The sequence below is a fragment of the Rhinolophus ferrumequinum genome, chromosome 2 (genome assembly GCF_004115265.2).
Source record: "Rhinolophus ferrumequinum isolate MPI-CBG mRhiFer1 chromosome 2, mRhiFer1_v1.p, whole genome shotgun sequence".
Classification (NCBI taxonomy): Eukaryota; Metazoa; Chordata; class Mammalia; order Chiroptera; family Rhinolophidae; genus Rhinolophus; species Rhinolophus ferrumequinum.
In genome coordinates, this window is record NC_046285.1 from 107,240,535 (window position 1) to 107,268,077 (window position 27,543).

Genomic DNA, 27,543 nt, shown 5'->3' on the forward strand with positions numbered 1-27,543 from the left:
CCCCCACCCGCGGTCCCACCCCTGTGTCCCCTTGTCACCCCCAACCAGGCCCCTCCCGCGTGCACCTGTCCTCCACGTTCCGTCCCCGTTACACCACGTGTCCCCTCTCCCCCCGTGTGTTCCCCTGCTTCCCAGCGTGTCCCGTGCCCCCCGCGTGTCCTCCCCGCGTGTCCCGTCACGCCACGTATCCCCCTTTACCCCCGCGTGTGTCCCCTGTGTGTGTCCCGTCCCCCCCCCCGCCCCAGCGTGTCCCGTGTTCCACCCCCCGCGTGTCTCCCGCCCCGCGCGCCGGCGGAACTGTGGGATCGGCGCGCACAGGAAGTGGCGGGGCGGCGCGGCCGAGGGCGGAGGGCGGCGGGCCGGGCGGGGGGGATGGGGGCCGGGGGCGGCGGGCGCCGCACTCGCTGAGGCCCGACGCAGGGCCGGCCGCCCAGGGCCGGAGCGCAGGCCGGAGCGGCCCGGAGGCAACGCCGGGGCCAACGGCGCGACGAGCAGGTGAGCGGCGCGGCCCCCGCCGAGGTCGGGCCCCCAGCCCCCAGCCCGAGGTCGGCCCCCCGCCCCGCCGCCCGAGGTCGACCCCCATCCTCCACCCCGCCGCCGCCGGAGGTCGGCTCCCACCCTCCATCCCACCGCCGGAGGTCGCCCCTCCCAGCCCCGGCCTCCTCCGCAGTGGGCCGGCTGAGCTCCGCCAGGCACGGGGCCTGCGGGAGGACCGGGGCTGGGGGGCCGTGGGCCTGGATCCCCCCTCCTGGTCTCACCAGGGTCGTGTCCCGCCGAGGCCCAGGCCACATCCCCGCCTGCCCTCCGCCAGCCGCTGCGGCCTGGTGCGCTGGGCCCCGGGAGGGGTGGCCCCAGGAGAGGCCCGGCGGCAGGGACGAGGGAGGGCGCGCCACCTCCTCCCTTCTCTCGGGACTTTGCTGGGGCCCCTCTGCTCCACCGCGGACGCAGTGCACCGCCGCCCGGTGTCGGGGGCGCTGGGGACTCGGAATCCGCGTGGCGCCCCGACCCCGCACGCGGCGGCCCGGGACCCTGCGGAGGGCTGCCGGTGGACTGCAGGGGACAGGTGCGCCGAGTTTTCAGCTTTGGCTTTGGCGTTTGGACCAAAGGCTGACTGTGAATTTCCACGGTGACAGTCAGGTGATGGATCCGTAATCCTAGAGCCATCAGAAGGAAGCCTGCGCCACCCCAGGGACACCCACTGGGCCCTGAGGCCTTTGATCCCCAGGTCCTCAGGAAAGGAGGGTTATACTAATTGAAGCTACCTTGAAAAATTATGTAGTTTTTTAAAACTTTGAGAGAAGTTCAATGCAATAGGGAAAAATGCTTTTATAAATGGCTTCCTGGACCTTTTCTTTTTACACAATATGAAGTCTTGTCTAAGAGAATACTTGAGCAGTTGGGTTCCTTTTCGTAGGAAATATAATCCTATGAGGAGGAAAAATAAGGGCAGTTGTTCTTGAAACAGGCTGGACGGAGAAATGGCCACCTATATGAAAAGTGAAAACCATCCCAGAGAACCCACGTCCATGGCTGGTGAGCTGGTGCCAACGGGCGGTGCTTTTGCAACTCACCCGGAAGATGCCTACATGTTTGAAACCACAGCTCTGCAGGCTGACTAGACTCATTCAGGGATTGCTAATCACAGTTTTCTGCATTTAGAAGCTTCTTGAGAGATCTCGTCAGATTCTGAGCATTCTCTAATTTGATCACTTCCTTAATGTTCTCCGCCCCTCTATTCTGTCCTGTCCCCCCCATCCCCCCCACCCCCACCCCCCGCAGACCCCTTAAAGTTTCAGAGTTAGCCTGTTACAGCTCACTTCTGTATCCATTTCTCGGTGACTCTTCGGGATGTCTTGATTACATTGTTTAAAAAAGAAGCTACGTGTCATTGACATTCGGGGTGCACAGGGCCTCTCCTTGACTTTGGAGGGTGTAGGTGCCTTAACGTTTTGAATCTGACTTCATGTGTATGTGGAGTGGCTGTGCTTAGCTGGAGCCCGCTGTTCACCCCACTTTTGGGGCCAGACCTGGGCATCTCTGGCCAAGAAGCCTGAGTCTTAGCTGTTGCCTGAAGAATGTGCAAGAGCAGGGCTGACATCAGCTCACAGTGAATGGTGAAGGAAGGCACAGGAGGGGTCCTTGAATTGCAGAGTCCTGATTCTGGGGGCAGCCTGCAGGGAGGGTGCAGCCACCCCTGGGCTGGCCCACTTGCCTGCTCACACGAGCCCTGGGTCTGTATACACATCTGTGTGCCCGGGCTGGCGAGGCAAATTGGACGTAGTTTCATTTTGGACGTTAGAAAAAGCACATCCACCAAAGTGACCCTTTTCGCAGCTGCTTCCCACATTAATTCGAGGTGGGTCCTGATACACTGGGTTAGCCCTTGATGTGTTATGTCTGATCGAACTTTGACCTTGTGAAAGAGTGGCCCACGAAAACAGAGAGGTTCAGCTACCTGCCGAAGGTTAGGGCACAGATCGGGGTGGCCAGAATTAATCCACCTTCTCAGACCCATCAGTCTGCTAAAAGTCCTTTAACTTTTATCTCTGGTCAAATTAGAGATAGGAGGGAAATGACAAAATCCTTACAAACGGGGAAAATGGAAAACAGAGGTTGTGTTTGAAAGAGCCACATTTACTGGGGTTTTGAGGGGAAGGGCCTGGTTAATTTGTCCCGTCCTACTGGACCCCTGAGATGCACACCTGCCATCGCCTTCCAGCCTGACTTGGCTCAGGAGACCTGAGGGGGGTAAAGACAGGTGCCCAGCCCCGCACTGTTAGCTGTTAACCCCATGTTGCCCTCAGAATGTACCCTCGGCAAGAGCAGTGGCTTCGGCTCCCATCCTCTCCGTCCTCTCTGGCCTTGTCAAAAACTCTGTTATTTTACTGTTACCAGTTGGGACTGGCTGATGTATCACTGACAGAGCAAAGCATGAGATCGATTGGTTACATTTGTTTCTTCCTGAAGGACTGGTAGGACTGAGATCTTTATTACTTAGTCTCATTAAGAAATTTATGTTACAATAAAATTGACTGAAGTTTGTAAGACAGTTGCTCAGAAATGTTACAGATTTTATCTTTGGTTAACCCAAGAATGCTTGAAGTTTTAAATGAGTTGTTTTCAATTGTGAAGCCATGACTGTGACTTAATCTGTCCTTCCTAAAACCACTTACTAATCATCTTAAAGTTAATCCTAAATTCCTAATTTCAAAATGCTGCATTTTAGGCAAACACATTAGTGGTTCATCCTCTGCCAGTCTTTTATCTGGTTATTTAGAAGAATTCACCGCATTTGATTATCTTTATCAAGCACAGTGCGAAAAACTGAAACACTGATAACCTTGGGCGGCTCTGTTTGTTTTGGAGGTGAGGTGTGGAGTGGAGGGGAAAGTCGGTTCAAGTTCTCACTGCAGGGCCGAAGATGTCTTTAGCAGGCCCTGCGCTGTGGTTAAACTGGCCAGGTCTTTCCCCCCGTGGCCAGAAGGGTTGCAGACAGGGAACGTGTGAGATGCCAGTGTTACCAAAGTGCAAAGTGAAAGAAACACACGTCCTTGAGCATGTACGGGCAGAATTCTTCCTGGTCGAGTGCTTTGCATCACACAGGATTCCAAACTGAAGCTGGGTGTTCATGGGGGGAGCGGCATGCCAGCAGCCGAGAGGCCCGTCCTGTCCCCGGGTGACTCGGGGAGACCATGCATCATTCATGTGGACCATCTGGGTCCCTTTCTAAACGCGGGTGGGGAATGAAATCTGTAGTAAAGAACAGTAGTGATGGATTCTACCATGAGCAGTAGTAAAAGCTGCGACCAGGAAAGACCTGCCCAGAACCTTTGCTCCCTGATGGGTGCAGCCCAGGTGGGGGGCTGAATTCTGAGCGCCAGAGGTGGTGGCTTTCTCTCTTCCTCACGTCGTCTGCTGACCTGAAAACTTTATAAGTACACACTGACAATAAATGTGTCCCCTGCTGCGTAACTTAGGCTTTCGTCTTATTTCCATAACAGCGACAATGATTGCACCTCCGTCAGGCGTTCTCTGTGCTCATTTTGCTGCTCAGTTCTTAAAACCACCCTGTGAGGACAGTGGTATTGCCCCATTACACAGATGGAGAAACTGAGATGGCCAAGCTTGGCCAGTGAGCAAGGGGTGAGTGCAGATTTCAAACAAGGTCTGATTGTGCCTGAACTACCTTCCTGCTCAGAAAATTCAATATGTAAAAAATTTCCATTTTAGAAATAGAGTGACTGGTTTCACAGAAGCAGTCATTTAAAAACTTCTCACTTGCAGATGGCTGCACTTGGCGGACAGGGGTCAGAAATCCCCATGTGAAATGACTGACTCAGCCAGACAGGACATTGCATTGGGAAGAGCATAACTTCAGTGTCTGCAAGTTCACTGTGCTCAGCCTTTCCTTATGCACATGGTAGGACTAAAACCAAGAGCTGCCTATTGACTCAGTATCGATAAAGAACATGCTTGCTGGTGGCTGGGTGAAGTTTTTCATAGGCTGACTTCTAATGCAGGCGGTTGTCCTAGTCTAGTGGAGTGACTGAGTGACTGACTGAATGAATGTACTTCTTACTAGGGAGACACGTCATCCTTAGGGTCAGAAATTACTCATTTGGTAAGCTTTGCAATATATGGTTCGATAGCAGTGATTTTTGCTAACAGAAGACAGAAGTCAAATTGTTAAGATTGCATCAGTTTGGGTTATGCAGGGAGCGAGTGTCAAGGTGACAAGTGCCAGGGGGTGATAGGGAGAAATGCTGTGGGGGCTGCAGGCAGGGGCGGGAGGAGGCGAAAGCCCTCAGACCAGCTGGCCGCTGTGACACTTGTGAGCGGAGACGGGGACTGGGCGGAGCCTCGGCCTGGGGCCTTCAGGCCAACGTGCTCCCACCCAGGAGCCCTGTGTCTCTCGGGTCCAGGCTGGCATGTGTGCCCCCACTGAGGTGTCCGGAGTGTGGCCTCGGCTTGCCCGTGTCGGGGTCCTGGAGGCTGTCGGCGCCCCTCCCACTGTGTGGCAGGTCCTCTCTTGATGGGGGTCTGAGTGGTGAAGCTCCGTGACTGCCTGAGACAAGCTTTCGTGATTTGGTAATCCACAAAAACGGAAGGACACAGGAGAAATGATCCCATTTGTTAACAGGTGCATGGCCTGGGTAGTGTTTGGGTTTAGTTTTAGAAAAGGCCCCGTGGTTACGGCAGGTCTCCTTCAGCTGTCACTCAGGCCCCTTCGCTGTGACTGGTTGTGAGCTGGTATGTCCAAAAGGGTGAGTGTCTGGCAATAGAGAAGAAGGGGCTGCCAACAGCAACAGAGGTCAGAGCACACGTGTCAGCGGAGAGGTTCTTCTCAGTTTTCTGACTCGAGGTGCATATTACTGTAACTTACATTCTAGAATATTTGTTAGAAAATGCACTGGTAGCCTGCAGTCGGGTTCTAGCTCCCAGCTTGCACGGCTTTTTCCCAGAGCCCCAACTGCTTTGTACCTTTCACGTCTTTCCTTTACATTTTAGGGAGCCATTGGGTATAAACGTTTCTTTTTTGGTGAACACAGCTCTATGTAAAAGTTGTAAACTTCTGACAGGGGCCAGGCAGGAAAGTAAGCCAGTGACATAGCAACGATGGGCATGCAAACGTGAGTGATGGCTGAGCGCCTTTTCTGGGCCTCTCTCACCTGACCCCTGCACTGACCCACAGCCACCACGACCCCATGGGTACAGGACCAGAATTCATAGGTCTTTTGCCTGCTGTGATAAGCCAGAAATCTGGATTTTTATATGCAGCTGTTTATTTTTAACAGGCTGTGCAGGCAAATCAAAGACATTCCTGCTTGAATTCAGCCTGTGGGCCACTATTTTTACAACCTCTGGTCTAAACTATCAATTTAATTTTTGAAATAAAGTAACTGAGCTAATTAAATGAGAATAAAACCGGCACTTCCAAAACGCATGCAAGAGAAGCAGGAAACAAATAACAGAAACCCAAGACTTTATGTGCAGACGAAAACCAAAGAATTGTCCAACCCCCCCTCATGCACGGCTGCTGGAAACAGGACGGGGGATCTGTGATGACATGGGGAGGACAGAGAAGAGGGTACCAAGAGGACGTCTGTCAGTCAGGAAACAAGGGAACGCCGCGTGTCTCCGGCCATAGCAGGCGCTCCTAGGATCTGTGTGAAGATGGAGTCTGGGAGTAACGTTTGCAGGACGTGTCTGTACCTTTACAGGAAGGCACTCCTAATCTTACCTATTTCAATGGGACGTTCTGTATGCCTTTCTCTGGTGCACATGTGGCATCACACAGGGCCCTTGAGCCTGCTCCGAGGGGAACACCAGGCAGTAGGTACGGGTGTGTTAGGATTCACACGGTGACTCGGGGCTGTTTCCCAGACGACTGTCCCAAGCTACACAGCCACCAACAGTGTGTAAGGCAGACCCACGTACGCTTCAGTGCTTGATGTTGTTGTTAATTTTTGCAAATAGGATGAATGCAAAATGTTCCTTTCTTTCCTTGCTTCCTTCCTTCCTTCCTTTCTTTCTTCCTTGTTTTTCCAGGACCCATGAGATCCAAGTCAAGTAGTTGTTTCAATCTCGGTGTGGAGGGTGCAGCTCACAGTGGCCCATGTGGGGATCCAACCGGCAAACCTGGTGTTAAGAGCACTGTGCTCTGACCAACTGAGCTGACCGCTGCCCCAAAAATGTTTCTAATTGTGGCCTCGATCTGTGTTTCCTCACTCTTTATAGTCTCATACGTGTTTCCTCCCCTGTGGACTCCACCCCTCTTCTCATTGGGTCATGTCCTTTTCTTATATATCCCTACATGTAGTTCTATATGACACGTTTTCTTATGTATCCATTTCCTAATGTGAGTACCACGTGCCTTTCCCAGTCATGTCTTTTTACTTTATTTTGAGGAATAGCAATTCTCAGTTTAACGTAGAATTCATTCCTCTTTTGTCCTTTTACGGGTATGCCTTTTGAGTGTTGCCTACCCTGGGGTTGCAAGTGTATTCACCTGTATGTTCTGGTGGACGTTCTACAGTTTGCTTGCCACACTGAAATCCTCACTCCCTCTGTGTCTGGTAAGCAGCAGGGAGCTGGGTTCCTCCTGTCCCCATGTGGAGAACCAGTGTCCTGATGCTGCGGCCGTGTGTCCCGGCCCTTCTGGCCAGTGTGTCTGCATGGCAGTGGCCTAACCACCCAGCTGTCCCCCGTCTTGCTGTCTGGACGTCCCTCCCGAGTCTGCAGACTCCTGGCCGCCCTTGCTGTTTGTGTGTCAAAATAAGCTTGTGAAGTTTCATGAAAACCTTTGTCAGGATTTTGATTGAAATTGCGTTGCCTGTATAGACCCGTGTGAGGGGAATTTTTCCTCCTTGTGAAGTCTTCCTGCTGTAAGCATGTGTGTCTCTGTTAATGGAGACCTTTCAGTGAGACTGTCATATTCCACCTACTGGCTTGGACTCTGTAGTTACATTTCTTCCCAAGCGCCCCCATTATTTTTGGTGCTTTCGTAAGTGTTGTTTTTAAAATTCATTTTTAATTAAAACAACATCCAACTCCTTGTTGGTGTTGTGCAGAAGTGCGGTGGCTTTGGGGTGTCGACTCCGTAGCCAGTCAGCTTCCCAGTGTGTGTTTCTCGTCGGCTTGTAGATTTGGGGGTTTTCTGTGCAGATATCCCCTTGCCCGGGAATGGCGGGCGTTTGCTTCTTCCCTGTGCCTCTCGTGTTTTTCCTTCCCATCTGCTGCGTGGAAGTGGGACAGGCCGTTTCTGTCTCCTTCCCGACTCTAAGGAGATCATGCTGCCGTTTTGCCCTGTCGCGCTGGCACAGACGCAGACTGCTGAGTTGTGAGTCCCCCATTCCTCCTCCCGGGTCAGAGGCAAACAGATGCAAAGGAAAATAAAGAGGTTAAGGACTTACCTCCACGGGTCATCTGGGACATGCCAAAGGACAGGTGCCGGCCTGCCCACCTGCTTGGCCAGGATGTGAGAAGAGCTCTCAGACCATGTGGCCGGATCTGCAAAAGAGGCCATTTCACGTGCAGGCCTGTGCCCCGTGTGCAATCTGGAGCCAGTGGCCCAACGGCCACAGTAGCACCGATGGTGGGACGAGCCTGGAGGCGCCCTGTGTGCCTGGCTTGTAACAAAACGAAGAAAGAACTCGTGGTGCATTCACACGCTGGGAAAGAGAACGAAGCACTGCCAGCACAGGCAGGTGTGCCCACTGGCCCACGGGCACGAAGCGCAGAAGCAGGTGACCCCAGCCATGCTGCCTGAGTCGGACGTGGTTCCAGGAGGAAGCGGAAGGGAGCGTGTGGGCCTTGGAGGGGTCTGGGGACTCTGCCTTTGTTGATTCAGGTGTTGTTTACACGGGTGTTTTCTAAAAAGATTTTTAGTGAAAACATAGCTGACATGTAACATTATCTCAGTTTCAGGGGTACATACAATAGTTATTCAACACTTATAGACCTAAAGAAGTGATCACCATGGTTAAGTCCAGCCGCCATCTGACACCGTCCCAGCTCTCACAATGTTATGGACTGTATTCCCCCTGCTGTACTTTACATCCCCAGGACTTGTTTCTTTTATACCTGGAAGTGTGAACCTTTTATTCCCCTCCCCCCTTTTTAATTTGTCAATTACAGTTGACATTCAACGTTGTTTTATATTAGTTTCAGGTGAACAGCATAGTGGTGAGACATTTATATAATTTAAGAAGTGATCCCCCTGCCGACTCTAGTACCCACCTGGCACTACACATAGTTATCACCATATTATTGACCATATTCCCTGCGCTTTACTTTACATCCCCATGACTAATTATGTAACTACCAATCTGTACGTCTTAATCCCTTCACCTTTTTCACCCTGCCTCCTACACTGGTGGTTTTGGTTTGAGAGTTGATGCTGTGCAGTTAAGATGTGTGCACTCTCCGTGTGTGTATTATACTTAAATTAAAAGTTTTGATAAAAGAATTAAAGATGACAGTACAGAAGACAGGCAGGAATTTAACTCACGTGTCACCGGTGGACCCAGTGTGCGCCACCAGGAGGCAGATGGTGCAGCTGCCGGCTGCTCAGACTGCTGCTCCGGGAAGCTCTCCTCAGTAGGGAGCTGACCCACAAGGGCCACGCACAGACCTCTGCAGTGGAACCTCCGTGGGCGGCCGACAGATGCTCACCTGTCAAGGAAAGAAAAGCAGGTGGCGTGCGACTCTGCCCCAGTGACGGGTACCCGTCACTCGTGAAAGGGTCTCAGGAAAGAAAATGGGGCCCCACTGTGTTCGGCCGCACTGCCTTCAGGCCCGTCGGAGCTCAGGGAATGTGTAGGAGCCCGTCCGGGGAGTTCCGAAGGAGCCTGACTGTGTGGCTGGGAATCGAGGTGGCCGACAGACCACACGGTGGCAATCAGCATGTTTTGGGGTGCGCTGGTGAACTCTGATGGATGGTTGGCCACAGCTCGGGGTGAAAGGGGGTAGGAACGTGTCTTTCCTCAAAACATGGAGTGTGGCCTCCCCCGGTGGATGTGTGGTGCCCAGGAGGTTGTGGAGGGAAGGGAAGGAGGCAGCTGCTGGGGGAGGAGGGCGTTCTCGCCATCACGGAGCTACCAGGGCATGTCCTTTGGAGACTCCTGCGACTCCTGCTCCAGCACACCTTGGCAGTTGAGACGACAGGCAGGGCTCTGCATTTTGGCACTGGCAGCAACCCAAGGGTCTGTCTCTGGGGCTGTTGGATAAACCAGGAGGTGCCCACAGACCTGGACACTCTGCCCCTTAAAAACTGGCAATGCTATTATTTCCTGCAGGAGCCCTGCTGAGGAAGACAGGCGGGCGTGAAGCTGTGTGTATAAGATGGAGGAGGGCAGGACCTTCTCTTCAAATTTCGTGCATTGCAATGATGATATACTGGGAGGAGACTCAAGAAATAAGCCGTTACTCAGAGGAGAGGGAGGTGCAGCAGGGAGGGGTTACGGCGTGTGAACGTATTGCCTCGGAATGTGTTACTCGTTTAAACCAGTGAAGTTACAAAACAAGACAATGCTTATATTTCTGTGGATACCCACCCTTACAGGGTAAGAAAGTTCACTTGTTTCTGAGAATATTTTATAGAAAATGTTGTTTCATCCAAGACTTTTTCTGCATGCATTGGTCTCTGTACGATTTTCTCCTTTTATCTGTTAATTTGGTGAAGTACGTACGAGTAGGTGTCCTTGCTTTTCTGGAAACATCCCATCTCGGCCATGATGTATTATTTATTATCACATTACTGTTTTTGGTTTGTTAACATTGGTTTAGAACTTTCTGCACTTCTGTTCAGAAGTGAGCTTGGCTTAGAACTGTCCTTTATTCTGCTGTCCTCCTCTGGGCTTGGGGTTGCTGAGTCTGGGTTGGGTAGTGTTATCTCTCCTGTTGTGTGAAGTTGCTCATGTCAGGCCGACACAGTTCTTGTGCCGTTTCTGAGCCTGTGCCTGGATTCGTGCGCATCGATTTCTTGAATGGCTGCAGATCTGCTCAGGTCTCCCCCGTTTGCACGACACTTGGTGACTTGTTTTTCCAGGGAGTCGTCCGCACTGGTTACTTGTTGCTGTGTAAGAAATATTGTCGGTTTCGTTGGCTTTAAACAACGGTACTTGTCCTCTCACTGTTTCTGTGGTCTGGGAACGTGGGCCCAGCTGCTGGGCCCTCAGGCTCGGGCCTGTCATGGGCTGCCATGAGTGTCACGGGGGCTGCGGTCCTATCTGAAGGCTCCATGGGGAAGGGCCCTGTCCAAGTTCACTCTTGCGTTGTTGTCAGGGTTCTGGGGGCCTCCCCAACATGGCAACCTGCTCATCAGGGCATGTAAGCACGAAACAAGGGGGGGCGGGGGCGGGAGGGAGGTTAGGGAGAGGGAGACTTAAAACCTCATCTTGGCGGTGACCGTCCATTACGTTGCGGTACTGCTTTTGTTGGAAACCAGCCACTAGGTCCAGCCCACCCTCAAGGGGAGGGGACCCACAGGGGCGTGAGTCCTGGGGGTCATCGCACAGCTGTGTGCTGCACTGTCCATTTCATTAAAGTTGTTAGCTTCTTAGAACAAAGGTCATCATTAAACCTCTACTGTGTCTAACGTTTTCATTCCCAAAATTGCTTTTGCTCTTCTCTTATCCTTGAGTCATCTCAGCAGAGGTTTATCTATTTTATTACTGTTCTCACAGCCAGCTTTTAGTTTTGCAGACCACGTCCATGGTCTCTCTGTTTTCTGTCATTAATTTCTGCTTTCATTGCCATTATTGTCTTGCATGTTCCTTGAGTTTATTCTGGTGTTCTTTTTCTAGGTTATTGAACTGAAAGCTGAACTTTTTTTCATTTTTTCTAAGTGTAGTTTCTTAATTTTCTAGACTTCATTTCTATCATAAGCATTTAAGGCTGTAACTTTCCATCCTTGGTTCTGCTGTGCAGTATATTTTGGCATGTAGCATTTTCATTGTTGAGTTAGTTCTAAGCGTTTAAAATTTTCTGATATGATTCTTCTGTGACCCATGAGTGACATAGAAGACAACTTTGTTTTCTAAATCTATGGGCATTTGGGGTTGTATTTTTAACCTCAGCTGCCTTACGGACAGAGGACCTGGTCTGTGTGGCACTGACTCTGTTTTGAGACATGAATTGTATCACGTCACTGTCTCCCGGCGTCGTTTGCTGCCACCAGGCAGCCACTGTCACTTCAGGCATCCGTCCTGTGTCAGCAGTGTGTCTTCTCCCCGGGTGCCATTATGGTGTCCTTCCCTCTGGTGTTCTTCAGTTTCACTGTGGCGTCTCTATAGTGAATTTCTTTTATTTATCTTGGGATGGATTCCATGTGCTTCCTGAAGATCAAGTTTTCTGTCTTTCAGCAGTTCTGGAAGAATTTCAGTCACTGCTTTGTTGAATTTTGCTCCTACTTTATGCTTGACTAAAACACCATCCTTCAAGCCTGTTAAACGCTTGTCCATGTGTTTTCATCATTTTTTTCCCCTTCTGAATTCTCGTTAATTTCTTCGGTTTTCTCTTCCAGTTTTCCAGCTCTATCTTCATCTCTGTCTAATCTGCTGTTTAACCAGTTCATTAAATTTTTTATCTCAATGATCATATTTTTCAGTCTTAAAAGTTCTCTTTGGTTCTTTCCAAATCTGCTCCTTCTTTTGCGTGGTGTTCTTTGCACATATTTCAGTTTCCTCTTTTCTCTCTAAGCATGCTTATTTTACATATGAAATCTAATGATACCGACATAATAATAATAATACCAAATATAATACCAAAATCTGATATTTTTGAGGGTTGAATTCCACTGCTTGTTCTGCTGCTTCTCGTTCCCTGGAGCTGGTTTCTCAAGTGTGTTGTAATTTTGTGCAGGGGGCTTCTGTTCGAGGGGGCTTTGTGTGTCGGTTCCCTGCAGTGGCTCTGCTTCTGAGAGGAGCTCAGTAGTGGGGCTGGTCTGGTACCATTTTAGGTTCATTCTTTGGACTCACAAAGGGGCCTTCTGAAGACATACTTGACAAAGGAGAGAAATGACCCCAAAATAAAACTCTGAGATTGAAGAAATTGCTACTGGTCGGGTGAAACTCTACAAATCCTGATGTCGACAATGAAAGTTATCTACAATAATGAAAGTTAAAGGAACGTCATGGATTTAGGTAACCTAAGGGACTGAGCTAACTGGGGAAAGTGTTAACCTGGCGTAAAACTGCCTGTGGAAGACAAATGTGACCTCGGGGCCAAAGCCAGGAAGACCCTGCACGCCCAGCACGTCAGGAGCAGTGTGGGGCAACATGGCAAAACGTGTCTCCTTTCACACTGAACCTGTGAACTTCCCTTCCTGTCGTCTTCTGTCATCCATACGACGGAGGTGATTTCTGCCACTGTAGGCTCGGCAGATGAGGTCACCATTTAAACCAGTGTTTTTGGTAGCTGACGAGCTATGCCACTTAGGCAGCACGTGGTATATAGCAATGATAAAGGCCGGGTTTAAAGGTGTTTAATCGTAATTAAAGGGCATGATTTTGGGGGAGAGGATTCTTGCCTCTTGGTGTGTCAGATGTCAGAACTAGAAAATAAACGTGAAGGGAAAGGCCATCAGTGTCTGAAAGGTGTTCTCGCGGCTCTGCCCAAGGCTGCCTCTCGCTCTGGCCCCCAGCCCCCTTGTTTCACTTCCTGTGAGCGGCAGCCCCACTCCTCTGCCTCCTCTTCAGAGCTGGCTCCGGACCCCAGGCCCATGTACTTCTCTGCATCTCCTCTCAGATCGGGTACTCATTGCGTGGGCCTGTTCCTGTCCCTTCTTCTGGCACCCTCAAGCCTTCTTCCCGTCCCCGTTGTCTCCTGCAGTGAAGTCACTGCCCACTGGTGTCCGAGCCACACCCCGGGGCACTGCCTGTGACCCCCCCCCCACCCTCCCCCGCTGGTTGCTCCTCCCTGATGCCCCCTCCCACGTCATGTGCTCACCCCCTCCTCCGATAGGCCACACTCGGGCCACCCCCGTGCCCCTGATGGCCTCTGCACCCCACTTCTGCTCCCATCAAACCCTTCCCCTACAGCTCATCTGAAATCGTATGTCAGTAGCCCAGATTCGGTCCCTGCCACCTTCCTGTTCTAATCCCCAGTGGTGACGTCCCACTGATGCCTCCTCCTTGTCCTCTCGCTCCCGCCACAGCCGGGCTTCAGGCGCCTTCAGTGAGCACGTTGGCCTGGACCGTCGCTCACCTTCCTCTGGGACTTCTTTCCCCCTTTGCCTGCTGAATTCCCACTCATCCTTCCCTGTGGCTGTCCCCTGCTGGGAGACCTGCCCCCTCCCCGTGTGAATGTGGATGCACACACAACACACAGGTGGACTCCCTTCTCCAGTGCTCTCTCTGCAGCCCGCCTTCTTAGATCACGGTGCACGGCTGACCTTTGTCGTTTGCCCTTGTCACTGGGTAAAGACCATGAGGGTGGCACCTGACTCCACGTGTGGACGGAGCTGTATGCAGCCAGCGCACTGACGGATATTGAAGCTCGTTCCGTCCCTGCCCCAAACACGGTGGCCACACTGGGATGGCTCCGCTCCAGGCCACCCCTTGAGGCCAATTCTGAGCAGAGGGCCTGTGTGTTTGCACGACTTGAGGTCCACATTGCCAGCTCGCCCTGGAAAGGGTCGCACTGCCCACTTACCCCAGTGGTACCTGAAATAATGACCCTGTTCTAGGTGCTCAGTAGTTTTTCATTTCCATTTATTTTCTGGTTTTGAAATCCAGTGTGCTAAGATTTCGTGTTGCCACATCTCACTGTGGTCTAGATAATAGCATAATCAATTCAGTAGTGAAAATCGGTGGCAGGTGACCGGTCTTTCCTCCGGGCTCGCAGCCGAGATCAAGGGTGACAAGAGCTCGCAGCAGGTGACTTCCCTTCTCTCCCTCCCTTGGTGTTACTGAGGATTAGAAAAGATCACGGTGAAGGCGCTTTGCGAAGAGGTGTGCATACACAACGTACCGCATGCGTGGGGCAGGCGTGACGGGACACGTGGCGGTGTGTGGCGAGTGCCTGCCGGTCTGTTCTGCGACGAGAGCACCTAGAAAGGAGTGGCTGAGATTGGTGAGCGCCACGCTGAGAAGGAGCAGGGACAGGAAAGGGCTGACCTCTGCACGGTCGCCCCGAGACTGTTCGTGAGCCCTGAGGCATCTGACCAGGGCCCGGGCCTGTCATCCTCGCGCTGGCCTTGCTGCTTCCCCTTGGGTGCGGGTGAAGAAGGCGTGGCTTTTGTCCATCCCTGTTAGTGTTTGTTGTTGGAGAAGCATGGAGGTGTTACCGTGGACCTTCCCACTGGGACCTGGCGCGTTTGCGGAACACGGTGGAGGCTGGTGCGTTCACATGAGCTGCTCGAGCAGCCCGCACCCGAGCGGGGCTGTCTGTTATCACGGTCCAGCACTGCCTTTCGGTGCCAACTTTTGATCTTCCTTGTTGCTGAATCATTTCTTGGCTCCGCAAACCCGAGAGGAGCATCTTTCCCCTCCCTCAAAGCCGCCAGTCTGAGAGGAGCAGCGGCTGCCAGCTGCTGAGCTCACTGTGTGGCACTTGGGTGGCCGACTGGCGGGAACAGGTAAGGCTCCTTGTCCCCCTGGTCTCGAGTTCTTAGGCTGCCGAGTGTCTGAGGGCTGTCAGAATTCCCGGAAGAAGGGTACGTGGGGAATTTGCAAGGCGCCCTAATTGTCTAGAGCTGCAAGTTCGGGTTTAGGCTTCTCGTGAGGTGGGACCGGCTGCTTTGTTGTCAGGACGCTAATGGGCCCAGAGGGGATGCTCTCCCTTTTCTCAGAAGTTTGTCTATTGTCGTGTGTGTATTGGAGGCGGGGGAGGGGGGGCTCCCATATATCTGTGGCCTTTTGAAAATAAGTTTCAAACTTTGCCATCACGTTTATGTGGACAGGTTTGTTTTACAACCTCGACTTTGCCAGTTACTCTTTTTATTCCTGTTCATGTACTTTCCCCCAAATAATGACACAGCACGTAGGTAGAGAGAGACACCCGGCCCATCTGAGCACAACAGGGCTGAGCAGACAGCTGTCACCTGAGCATTTCAGAAAAGCTTTATTTGACACTGTGTTTAATTTGACACATGTGACAAGTAGCAGTATGTTAACTGTGCAAAGCAAGAAAGATTTGTTACCAGGCCGGTGGTTTGATTATGGAGGTGATCCTTCCTGGCATAGGGGTAGGGGAGCAGGAAGAGAGAGACGGAGAAAGAGAGACCGAGAGACAGAGAGACAGACAGAGAGACAGACTCAGAGACAGACTCAGAGACAGACAGGCACACACTGAGAGAGACAGACTATAAATAAGAGAGAAGCTTGTAAATAAGAACCTTTTTAGAAAACAAAGAGAATTGAAAAGGAGGTGATGATAATTACTAACTGTACTTGGTCATTTATCAGGTACTTATTTCCAGAAAGGAATCAGTTTCTTCTTCTCCTTCCAAAATTCACAGAAAAGATAGAATATTGGAAGTATTTACTAATTTTGTCATAATTTTTATTTTGTAATTTGTGATTAGATTGTATTTCCAGGAATGGGTTAGCTTCTTTTTTAAATTAATGAAGAAATATGAAAACATGTAAAATACTGAGCCCCCTGATATACCATCCAGGGGAGGAATGAACCCCTATAGACTGAAGCCAAAGAGTTGGTGAAACTAAAAGCTTCTGAAATTCATAACATGTAAAAGGAAAGAGGAGACTGGAGGGGGGCGGTGCGGGGAACAGCCCTCAGAGAGGGCTTGGCGTTGGAGCCTGCGCTTCCGACCAGGACCAGGCCCTGGGCACACGAGGTCAGAGGTCAGAGCATGCGAAACAGCGTGTGACAGGCCTTAGGATGCATCTATGCTGATTAGATGCCGACATGATAACATTTCGGGGACAGCGGGTTCAGTAAATGTGTTACCACATTGTTTGGCCTGTTTCTTTTCACTTTTTAATACGGCGACCAGAAAATTTAAAGTTGCAGATGTGCTCTTGTCTGTGGCTCCCGGCTGTTTCCACTGGACATTGTGATTCTAAGTAGCCTGGTCAGGGAGGCGCTTGGTGAGCTTGGGCAAGCCCCCCATCTTTGGGCCCTGCACCCCAGCAGTAAATGGGGGGTGGTCTGATGTTCAGCCTCTACCCTGCTGGACCCACACGTCCCTTTTAAGTGCAGTTGATACACGTGAAATGCTTTGTACGGGGTCTGGCAAATGCTAACCACCTACTGTGTTTGATATTAATAAATATTGTGCATATCCTTTAGCACAGAAATGGATTTCTTAGATTGTCCACAGCAGGATTTCAAGTTGCTAGGTCTTCCGATCTGGGCCATCCTGCCCCGTGGGTGCTGCACCCCCAGTCACTGCAGCTCGGACCTGTGGGACCCAGGGGACCCAGGGGAGCAGTCTGCCCATCTGGCCTCCTCTCAGCCACCTCCAGGAGGGACCACTGTGTCCTGGGGACTTTCTTCTCATCCACTGGCTTTAGGGCTGGTCTCTCTGGCTTTAGGTATCTGTCCCCTAAAACATGCCCCTTTGACTAGCGGGGCCACCTCTCACCAGAGCACCTAGCGCCTCCATGGCTGTCCCAGAATAGTCTCCGGAGTGGGGGACAGCAGGTCCCATGGACAGCCCTCCCCCAGTTCTCTGCCCCCCTTTCTGTGTCATGAAAACTGCTGGCTGTAGGTAATGCCTTTCTCAATGATCCAGCTTTTTGTAACCAGCTCGCTGGTTTCAGATGAACAACATTACGAAACGTGACTCTCTAGGCTAGGCTTCCTGTATCTCTTCATTCTTCCCACACTTTTGGCAGTTTCTCAGCGTGCGCGTTCTTTTCTACTCTGAAGGACCCTAGTGGTCACCCTCTGTCCCGCGTGTTGCCTGAGTGTCCTGTCATGGCCCTGCCTGTGGCCCAGGCTCCTGCTGGGGGCGCCAGGTGGCCCGCTGCCCAAAGATGGTTAAGCTGGGCCTGGTGCTGGCATCTGAGGGACAGCAATGCCTCGGCCTCGAGTGTGGACGTGCGCCTGTGTCAGAATTCCACAGTGCACGTCGGCATCTGCTGTATATGTTGTTTCTTTGTCCTGCTGTCCCTTCTCTCCCATTACCTTTAATAATTCAGCTAACAACGATGCTTTATCCTTTCTTTAAAAATAGTAGCATTCACCCCATGAGATGTTGTTTTCTTGGAAGGCACTGGTTTTACTGATGGCAAGGATTTGCCTCAGCCCATGACCGACACAGCAGTGGGACAGTTAGCGGACATGAGTGAGTTGTGTCCCCCGAGCCTTGCAGGGCACCCCGCAGGGTGGGCCCGGGACGCAGAACCAAAGGTTCCCCCGCAGCCGGCTTGTCAGTCATTGCGATTGGGTCTCCATGCCTGTGCTCCTAGTTGGTTCTTGAAGAAACACCTTTCAGTCCAATTTGTTTCTGTGCTAACACTGCCCATTTCTTCCGCAAGCTGATTTGGTGGAGACGGTGCCATCCACTTTGGAGGACGGTGGGGTCTGTCGGTGTGAGGCCACACTCTGGCCAGGCAGCCAGATGCCCCCAGGTGGGGGCAGCCACAGGCCAGGGCACAGGCTTTCCAGGGGCCCAGGGGCGGCTGTGGGCCCTCCCATTCCATGTTTTTAATGTTACAGTGTTCTTTGGGGTTTTCTGTATCTTAGTATCTTTTTGTCAGATATTCTTCCTAGGCTTCTGTCCTTTTAGCTACATTTTTACGTGTATTGCTGCAAAGCTGTTTCACAACACCCTCTTGTTCTGAGCGTCTGGTGTGCCCCTTTCGACGTCACTGGTGCCTCCTCTGTCCTGTCTAGACCTCTCTCGTCACAACTGTCAACTTTATTGAACCTTTCGAAGAGCCGACTTTGTGACTTTCTTTATGTTTTTTATTACATTAATTTCTGCTTTTTAAATTATTCCCTTTTTGTTTTCTAACTTCTTGACTTATGTTTTTTGCCATTTGTTTTCAGCTTTTTAAGATTTCCTGCTCCATGCTTCAGTATAACCTTCGAGCCCTTTAAGAGCTGGTTGGCTGCAGCCTGTCAGTTGTGATACAACATATTTTTGTTACTGTTCCACTCAGTGGATTTTCTAATATCTAATTGATTTACTTTTTGATTGTTGATAACTGTTTTGAATTTCCAAACACATGGAGATTTTTCCCCAAATATCTTTTGTTGCTGCCTTTGTTCTTTTTAAGCTTCAACACGTTTGGGGTTGAAGAATACACTCTGACTGACCCCTTGCTTTGTGGCCCAGCACAGCGTCAAGTTTTGGACGCGTTCCATGTGTCTTTGAAAAGATTGTATGTTTTGTGTAGGTTCCTTAAGTTTCTTAAGCACGTTGCTCGAACCTTCTGCATTCAGTGGGCTTGTCACCTGGCTGCCAACTGGCTTGTCACCTCTTTCCCTAAACAAGGTTTTGTGGGCTCACAGCACACCCATCTCCTACGTAACTGTCCTCTGGCTGTTCTGCTCTATGACAGGCTTGAGAAGTTGTGATACAGACCATTTGGCCTGAAAAATATAAAATATTTACTATCTGGCCCCTTCTGGAAAGTGTTTTCCGACTCCTGTATCCTTATTGATTTCTTGTATCTGCGTGTTCTATCAATTACGGAGAGAGGTCTGATAGAAGCTCCTGTCGTCACTGGGTTTGTAATATTTATTCCTGCACTGCCATCAGGTTTTGCTTTATATGTTTGGAGCTATGTTATTAGTGACACAGTTTTTAAATTGTCGTATCTTCCTTTGGTTGAGGTGTTGTCATTATGAAGTGACCTTTCTCTTCCAAGTTTTCAGCCTTTGTCTGAAATTCATCCCCTGACTCAGCTATGTTTGGTTACTGTGCGCCTCTTTCTGTTCTTTTATTTTAATGTCTCTGTATCTTTATGTCTTAAGATGTGTCTTGTAAACAGCATATGATTGAAGTTTTAAAATTGAAGTTTGACAAGCCTTTTTTAATTTTAAGTCTGACAAAAACATTTTTAACCGAAGCTTTTATCTTGTTTACTTTAACTGTAATTACTGATAGATTGGAGTTTAAATCCACCATCTCACATTTTTGCTGATTTATCTGCTGGATTTTTTCCCTTCCTTCTCATTTCTTGTTCTTTTTGGGTTGATGGTTGATCCTTTCATTTTCTCCCCCTCTACCAGTTTGGAGGTTATAGCCTCTTTCTTTTCTTCAGATGGTTTTTCCCAGAAATTCCAGGATTCTTACATATCAGAATGTAATACTAACTCGTGCTGTATTCTTTGGGTGACCCGAGGACCGGAGAATACCCGACACTCCCCCTTCCAGCTCATATGTTCTTTATGCTTAAGTTTTAACTTCGCAGGATGCTGCTGCTGCCTTATTAGTATTCTTTTCTGTTTTAGGTTTGTAGACATATTTGCTACTGTCTCTGGTCTTTCTGCTTCTCTCACTTCCCATCTAAGACCACCTTTTCCTGCTTGGAGCGGCCATGCATTAGAAATTCCTCCAGTTAGGTGCTGCTGGTGGCAGGCCCTCCCCACGTCTGTTCTCTGGAGTGGTTTTAGTCTCCTGGTCCTACTAGGCAGGTCTGTTCTCTGGAGTGGTTTTAGTCTCCTGGTCCTACTAGGCAGGTCCTTCTGGCGGGTTAGTGAGATAGTGCACTGGTCTTTGACACCCTTTAAATGCTGATAAGTCATTGTCAAGCTGTCACTCCTTTGAAGGTAATCTGCCTTTTTCTCTGGCTGCTTTTAAGATCAAAATTAAAAACCTTTGTGCTTCATAGGATGCCATAAAGAAAGTGAAAAGACAACCCACAGATGGGAGAAAATATTTGCAAGTTACATCTCTGACAAGGGCCTTTTCTCCAGGATATAGAAAGATCTCTGACGAATCTGCGCGAGTCGTGACTGAATGCCTTGGGAGGGGTCACCTGATTGTTATCCGCGAAGAGGGCTCTGCAGCCCACATGCTCGCGGGGCCACAGGAGCAGCACACCTGTGCTTCTAAGACATGCCTTCCTGTTTTGAGCTGTAGCCCCTCTGCTCACCTGCCCCTGACTGGATGTCACCCTGCCCCCACCTGCCCTGTGCTGCAGAATCACTGGTCATCTCTTGAGATGCCAAATATGACTTCTCCTATGCAACTTCTTCTGCCCCAGCCCTAGGTAGGTTCAGGAGAAGAGGTGACTGAGTGGTGAGTTATCGGTGACTGAGTGTGAGTGAGATTCTTGCCCTTGTTGAGTGAGTTTTGGAAGAAGAATGAATTGAGAGGGAGGGCCTTGTGTCAGAGGTGCTTTCAGCACGCGGGTACCGTTTGGGTACTGCCTCGTCTCTGCTGATTAGCTGCAGGCTCGCCGTTCAGGATGAGCGTGGGCAGGCAATCAGTCCTAGGTCGCATCTAAAATAGCAAATGTGCTTTAATGAGATGCTTTCGTTACAGTAAGTGATCTGAGAGAAGAAAGGAAGAGGTAAATGCCTCTGTTCTTTTCAAGGCATGGCTTTAGATTAGCTGTGCAGTAGTCAGGCCTTTTCTGGCAACTGGCGTTGTGCTTCAGATTTACAGATCAGTGCTTCGGATATAAGATACATCAGTCCGATCCGTTAGAGAGCCCACTTTGGAGTAGTGAAAAATTGAATTAAAAATGAAAGATTCCAACATCCACTCTAGCCAAGATGGGATGAGAGGGCTAGATTTCACATTCTACCTTAAAACCCTGGAAAGCAAACAAAAGTATGTGAGGCTGCAGAGTTCAGACACTACACAACAGAAGCACTGGCCAGCGGTCCCCGTGAGAGGGACCAAAGGCAGGGAGCCCCTGGCCTCCCAGCTCATTGCTCACAGTGTCCAGCTGAGCACAGGGAGAGCCCAAGACCAGTGGAGACAGAGCATGGCCTTAAGGGACTTGACGAAGCCTAGAATTTATGGAGAACAGCACTGGAGAGGATGGGATTGAGAGAGCTCTGGAGCGGAGGAGAGGCCGCTCTAGTACTGATCTGTGCACCTGTGTGCAAACGCCGCCACCATCAGGGGAAGGAGCCCTGGGAAGGATGGAACAATCCCTGTGGTTCCCACAGGGCTGGCATTGAAGTCTGTGTTCTCACCCGCCAGGTGGGAAGACCTCCTGATTTGGAAGGTATGGGTGGAGTCACACCTTAGCCTTAGATGCCAGCGTGTTCACATCTCACCGAAACAAATTTTAAGCAAGCCTTGAAAAGATCAAATGATTCTAAGTAAGTTAACTACATCCCTGAACAAAGCCTAACAGTATTTAAAGGACTGCAGCGAAACTCAGCCTCCAACAATGTCACGCTGACAATATCTGGGAGCCAACCAAAGATTTCTTGCCATACAAATCAGGGGAAAATGTAACCCAGAAGAGGACGAAAATCAATCATTAGAAACAGATCCAGTTGCGTTCATATGTATCCAGGTGGTAGAATTAGCAGACATGATGGTAAAATGCTCCAGGTGTTCAATGGCAGAGGAAGCATGAACAAAATGAGGAGAAAATGGAAGATTGAAAAAGACCCAAATATGTCTTCTAGAGAGGAAAATGCACTGGAATGGGATTTGTAGCTCAGACATTGTAGAGACAAGATGAGTATTCTCAAAGACATAGCACCTAGAAACTTTCTGAAATGAAGCACAGAAAAAAGAGGAAGAAAAACAAATAAACAAACAAGCAAACAAAATGGAACAGAGCCCTGGCGAACCCACATCAGGAGAAATAACATATATGGTATTGAATTCTAGAAAAGAGGTGTGTATGATTTGAAAAAATAATGGCTAAAACTTTCCCAAATTTAATGAAAACTTATTTCCAAGAAGCTCAACAGATCCCAAGCAGAAGAAACGTGAAGAAGACCATACCAACGCACATTATAATCAATTTTCTGGAAGTCTTAAAAGCAGCCGGAGGCAAAAACCTACTATATACAGAGGAACACAGATGAAATTACAGCAGACTTCTCATCAGAAGCTGTGCAACCCAGAAGACGATGGAGGAACATCTTTAAAATATTGGAAGAAAAAAACCTTTAATATGTTATGTTCTCTTAATGAACTGACCCCTGTATGATCACTATAAAATATTCTTATTCCTGGAAATATTCCTTGTCCTGAAATCTAACTCATCTGATCGTAACATATCCACTTCGCATATGATGATTCATGTGCAACAGAATATCTTTCCAAAGGAAGGCCAAAAAACCCCCAAAAAACAAACAAAAACAAAAAAAACACAACCAACCAGACTTTTTCAGACACTTGGAAGCTGAGAGAATTTATCAGCAGCAGACATGCACTCTAGGAAATACAGAGGAGGTCCTCCGGGGACGAGGAAAACGATACCACATGGAAATTTAGATCGAAAAAATAAAGCATAATAGAAATGCAGGCTTTGTCCTCTCATTTTAAAAAGCCCTGTAAAATAATTTACAGTTCAAAGGAAAAGTAATAATGTTTTGTGGAGTTTGTATGTAGAAGTAAGAGGTTTGAGAGCCCAAAGTCTATGAATGAGAAAATGGAAACTATTATAAAGTTCTTAAAATACACGTGATGTGTTATAATATTATTGGAAGGTAGACAGTGATGCATGAAAGATATATATAGTAAACCCTAGGACAACTGTTAAAAAAAACAGCAAAGAGATATAGCTAATAAGCCAATAATGTAAATAAAATGGAATCATTAAAAAAAAATCACTAATCCAGAAGAAGACCAAAAAAAAAATTTAATAAATAAAAAGACCAATCTAGGTAGGATAGTTAGAAAAATGATAGATTTAAATTGAACCACATCGACAATCAAATGTGGATGGCCTGAAAACTCCAAATAAAAGACATTTTGTAAAGAGTGTCAGGTCAGATAAAAAAGGTTACGTAAAAGTGCTATCCACATTAAATATAAAGGTTCAGAGAGGTTCAATGTAAAAGGTTGGAAAAAGATACACCATGCAAACATGAATCAGCATATGCAAAGTAGATATATTACCATCAGATGAGTTAGATTTCAGGACAAGGAATATTTGCAGGAATAAGAATGACATTTTATAGTGATCATACAGGGGTCAGATCATTAAGAGAACATAACATATTAAATATGCACTTAAACAGAGTTACAAAATACATGTAGCAAAAACTGATAGAACTGAAAGGAGAAATGGACATTCACAATTGTAGTTGGAGATTTCAACACTCCTCTTTCAATAATTAACAAAACAAGTACACAGTAAATCAGTACAGATGTGGTGGGTTTGAACAACACCACCAGCCATTTTGACCTGATTGATGTTTACAGAACACAGTGTCTCCAACAACAGCAGAATACACATCCTTTGCAAGTGCACATGGATTGTTCACCAGGATAGACCAGACTGTATTCTGGGCCATAAAACAAATCTCAATAAATGAAAGAGGACTGAAAATATGCAAAGCATATTCTCTGACCAACAGAGAATTAAACTAGAAATCAGGTAATGAAAATAGCTGGAAAAAATCCCAAATATTTGGAAACTAAATAAACGCATTTTTTTAAATAGCCCATGGGTTTCAGAGGAAATCACAGGGAAATTAGACAGTTTTAACTGAGTGAAAGTTAAAACATACTATATCAGAATTTATGGAATGAAGGTAAAACAGTGCTAGAGAGAAATTCATCGCATAAGAATTAATTAGAACATAAAAACTGTTCTCCAATTAATGATTTAAGCTTCAACCTTAAGAAAAAGTAAACAAGGAAAGAAGAGCAGAAAGCAATGAAATGGAAAACAAACAGAAAAACAATCAATAAAACCAAAAGTTGGTTCTTTGGAAAGATCATTAAAACTGACAAACTCCTAGTTAGACTGATCAGAAAAAAGAGAGAGAGAGAAGAAAAACTACTAAAATCAGAAATAAGAGATGAGAAGTCACTATACTTCTACAGATGTGAAAATAATGGTAAGGGGATAGTATGAAAAACTTTATGCCAGGAAATTTTACGATATAGATGAAATGGAGAAATCCTAAAAAGATACAAATCACTAAAACTTATTAAAATGAAAAATAAATAACCTGAATAACCCTGTATCTCTAAAAACAATTGAATTGTATATAAAAACCTCCCAACAAATAACACTCTTGGCCCAGATGAGTTCATTGATGAATTCTATCAGACATATCTATCAGACATCCTTCCAGAACATATTAATTCTACACAAAGTCTCCAGGAACGAGAATAGGAGGTAACACTTCTCATTTCATGAGGCCAGCATTTCCTATACCAAAACCAGACAAAGGTTATGAACCAATATTCCTCATGAACAACCCCTTCATGAATTAGAAAATTTTAGCAAATCAAATCCAGCAATATGTAAAAGAAGACTACGTCATAACTAAGTAGGATTTTATCCCAGGAATGCAAGGTTGGTTTTAACATTCAAATCTATCATTATAATTTACTATATTAACAGACAAAAAAGAAAGAAAGAAAGAAGAAAGGAAAAAGACGAAGAAAGAAAGAAAAGAAGAAAGAAGAAAGAAAGAAAGAAGAAAGAAGAAAGACAAGAAAGAAAGAAGAAAGAAAAGAAAGAACGAAAGAAAGAAGAAAGAAAAGAAGAAGAAAGAAAGAAGGAAAGAAAAAGAAAAACCATATGACTAAATCATCGGGGAGGAAAAATCATTTGACAAACTTAATGCTCATTCATGATAAAAAAGAATAAAATCTCCACAAATGAGAATAAAAGTGAACTTCCTCGATCTAATAAAGGGCCCCTATGAAAAACCTGTAGCTAATGTCATACTTGATGATGAAAGACTGAAAGCTTTCCTTCTAAGATTGGGAGCATGGAGCATGACAAGCATGTCTGCTCTCACCACTTTTATTTAGCATTATACTAGAAAAAATAAGACAAGAAAAGCAATAAAAGACATACAGAATAGAAAAGAGAAGTGAAATTGTCTTTGTTTGCTGGTGGCATGATGGTCTATGTGGCAAATCTAAGAGATCCACAAAAAAGCTGCTAGAACTAGTAGGTGAGTGTAGTGAGTTCACAGGATACAGATCAATGTAGCAAAGGAATTTTATGTCTATAGACTGATACCAAACAATTAAAAGCTGTAATAAAACACCGTTACAATACCATAAAAAATACGAAATTCTTAGGGATAAATATATCCAAAAATTGTGCCAAGAGAAATTAAAGAAGACCTAAATAAATGGGGAGCTATACTATGTTAATAAACCAGGAAGACCCAATGTTGCTAGCATGTCAGTTCTACCAAAAGTGATATGTAGATTCAGTGTAATCACAATCAAAATCCTGGCAAGGTTTTTTGGTAGAAACTTACAAGCTTATTTAAAACTTTACATGGAAATCCAAGGACCTAGAGTAGCCAGAATAATTTTGAAGAGACAAACAAATGACGACCTGGTTTGAAGACTTTCTCTATTGCTACAATCAATCTAGGCACTGTGGAACTGGCAAAAAGTTATATGTGGGTGGACTAGCTTCCAGAAACAAACCCACACACTTATAGTCAGTCAATTTCCAACAGAAGTGCCAACATAATTCAATGAGGGAAATGATAGTATTTTCAACAAATGGTGCCAGGACAATTGCACACTCGTATGCAAACACAATGCACCTTTCTGATTAGTTTGTTCATTTATTCTGATCTTTAGGTTCCACATAGAAGTGAGATCATATGGTATTGTCTTTCTCCATCTGACTTATTTCACTTAGCATAATGTTCTCTAGGTCCATCCATATCGTTGCAAATAGTAAGATTTCCTTCTTCTTTGTGGGATTAGAGAATGGAGGCTTTCACTTACTTTCTCTGCCTGCTGTGAATCCTGCTGAAGTTGAAGCATGTTTGCAGCAAAAATACGCGTATGCCAGCTATCTTGCTGAAAATTTTATCGCTTTCAAGATGTGTTTCACCTGGATAATATTGGTCACTAGTGGACAATATCACGTCTCAGATGAAAATGTACTTAAAATGGCTCCACAAAGACTAGAAAATCATCAATTTTTAAGAAAATTAGATACTGGATCAAGTTGTGTCAAAATTAGCATAAAGAGTTTTGTTTTCATGAAAGTAAAGCACTGCATGACAGATTATCCTACTCCAGTGGATAATCTTAATTATTGTCTTTTAATTATTGTCGTTAAAATTTAAAGTGCTAGTTTATGTTAATAATTTGATTTACATGACTTATAGAAAGTGACTACTTATAATTCCTTTTATTAATAAACAACATATCAATTACAAAACAAACAAAAAACCAACGCACCTTTGCCCTACTTCATCCCATTGTAAAATAAACACAAATGAGTCACAGACCTAAATGTGAAAGATAAAACTCTTAGATATATGGGAAGAAAAACGTATGTGTACAATGGAATGTCATTCAGTTTGAAAAAGGAAGGACATTCTGACACGTGCTAAAACACAGATGCACCTGGAGGACAGATCCTGTGTGACCCCACTGATACAAGGTCCCTGGAGTCGTCACATTCATAGACACAGAAAGTGGATGATGGGGGGCGGGGGGAGAGCTAGTGTTTGACGGGAGCAGAGTTCAGTTTGGGAACATGGAAAGTTCTGGAGCTGGACAGTGGTGATGCTTACACAGCAGTGTGAGGTGCCTAATGTCACTGAGCTGTACACTTAGCAATGGTTAAATGGGGGGTTTTATGTATATTTTGCCGCAATTTGAAGCAAGCAGAAGCAAGGACTGAAACTGGCCTGTAGTCCTGGGGTTTCTTTGTTGATCACAGGCTGGCGGCCTGGAGGGGAGCCCGGTGTGCAGGGTTAGTGGGTTTGGGTGGGAGCGAGAGTGCAGATGAGGTTGGGCATAGTCGCTGTGCAGGGAAAGCGCAGAGCCAGAGGCCTGGGGGCTGCGGGGGTTCCTCCTGGCATGGCCCACAGGCAGGCGGGGAAGGTGGCCGCCCTGCGGCTGGTCCTGAGGGCCTGCAGGGAGCCTGCAGTTGGCTTGCGGCCCTTCCTGGGGTGTGTTGGTCTGTGAGTCTGTCTTGGGGTCTCCTTATCAGGAGTGGGAAGTATCGGCTCAGAAAGGCCCTGAATAGGCCA

The 27,543-nt window shown here is 47.6% G+C and overlaps 1 protein-coding gene across 2 annotated transcripts in view; it reads left to right on the forward strand.

The window, feature by feature from the left end:
• Nucleotides 1-374: 374 nt before the first annotated feature.
• The window catches only part of AGPAT3 (1-acylglycerol-3-phosphate O-acyltransferase 3), a 97,776-nt gene continuing 70,607 nt past the window's right edge, over nt 375-27,543 (forward strand). For both annotated transcript variants that reach the window (XM_033129673.1, XM_033129710.1), the window contains exon 1: nt 375-495. The gene's annotated coding sequence lies outside the window, so the exon portion shown is untranslated. The remainder of the gene's footprint in view (nt 496-27,543) is intronic.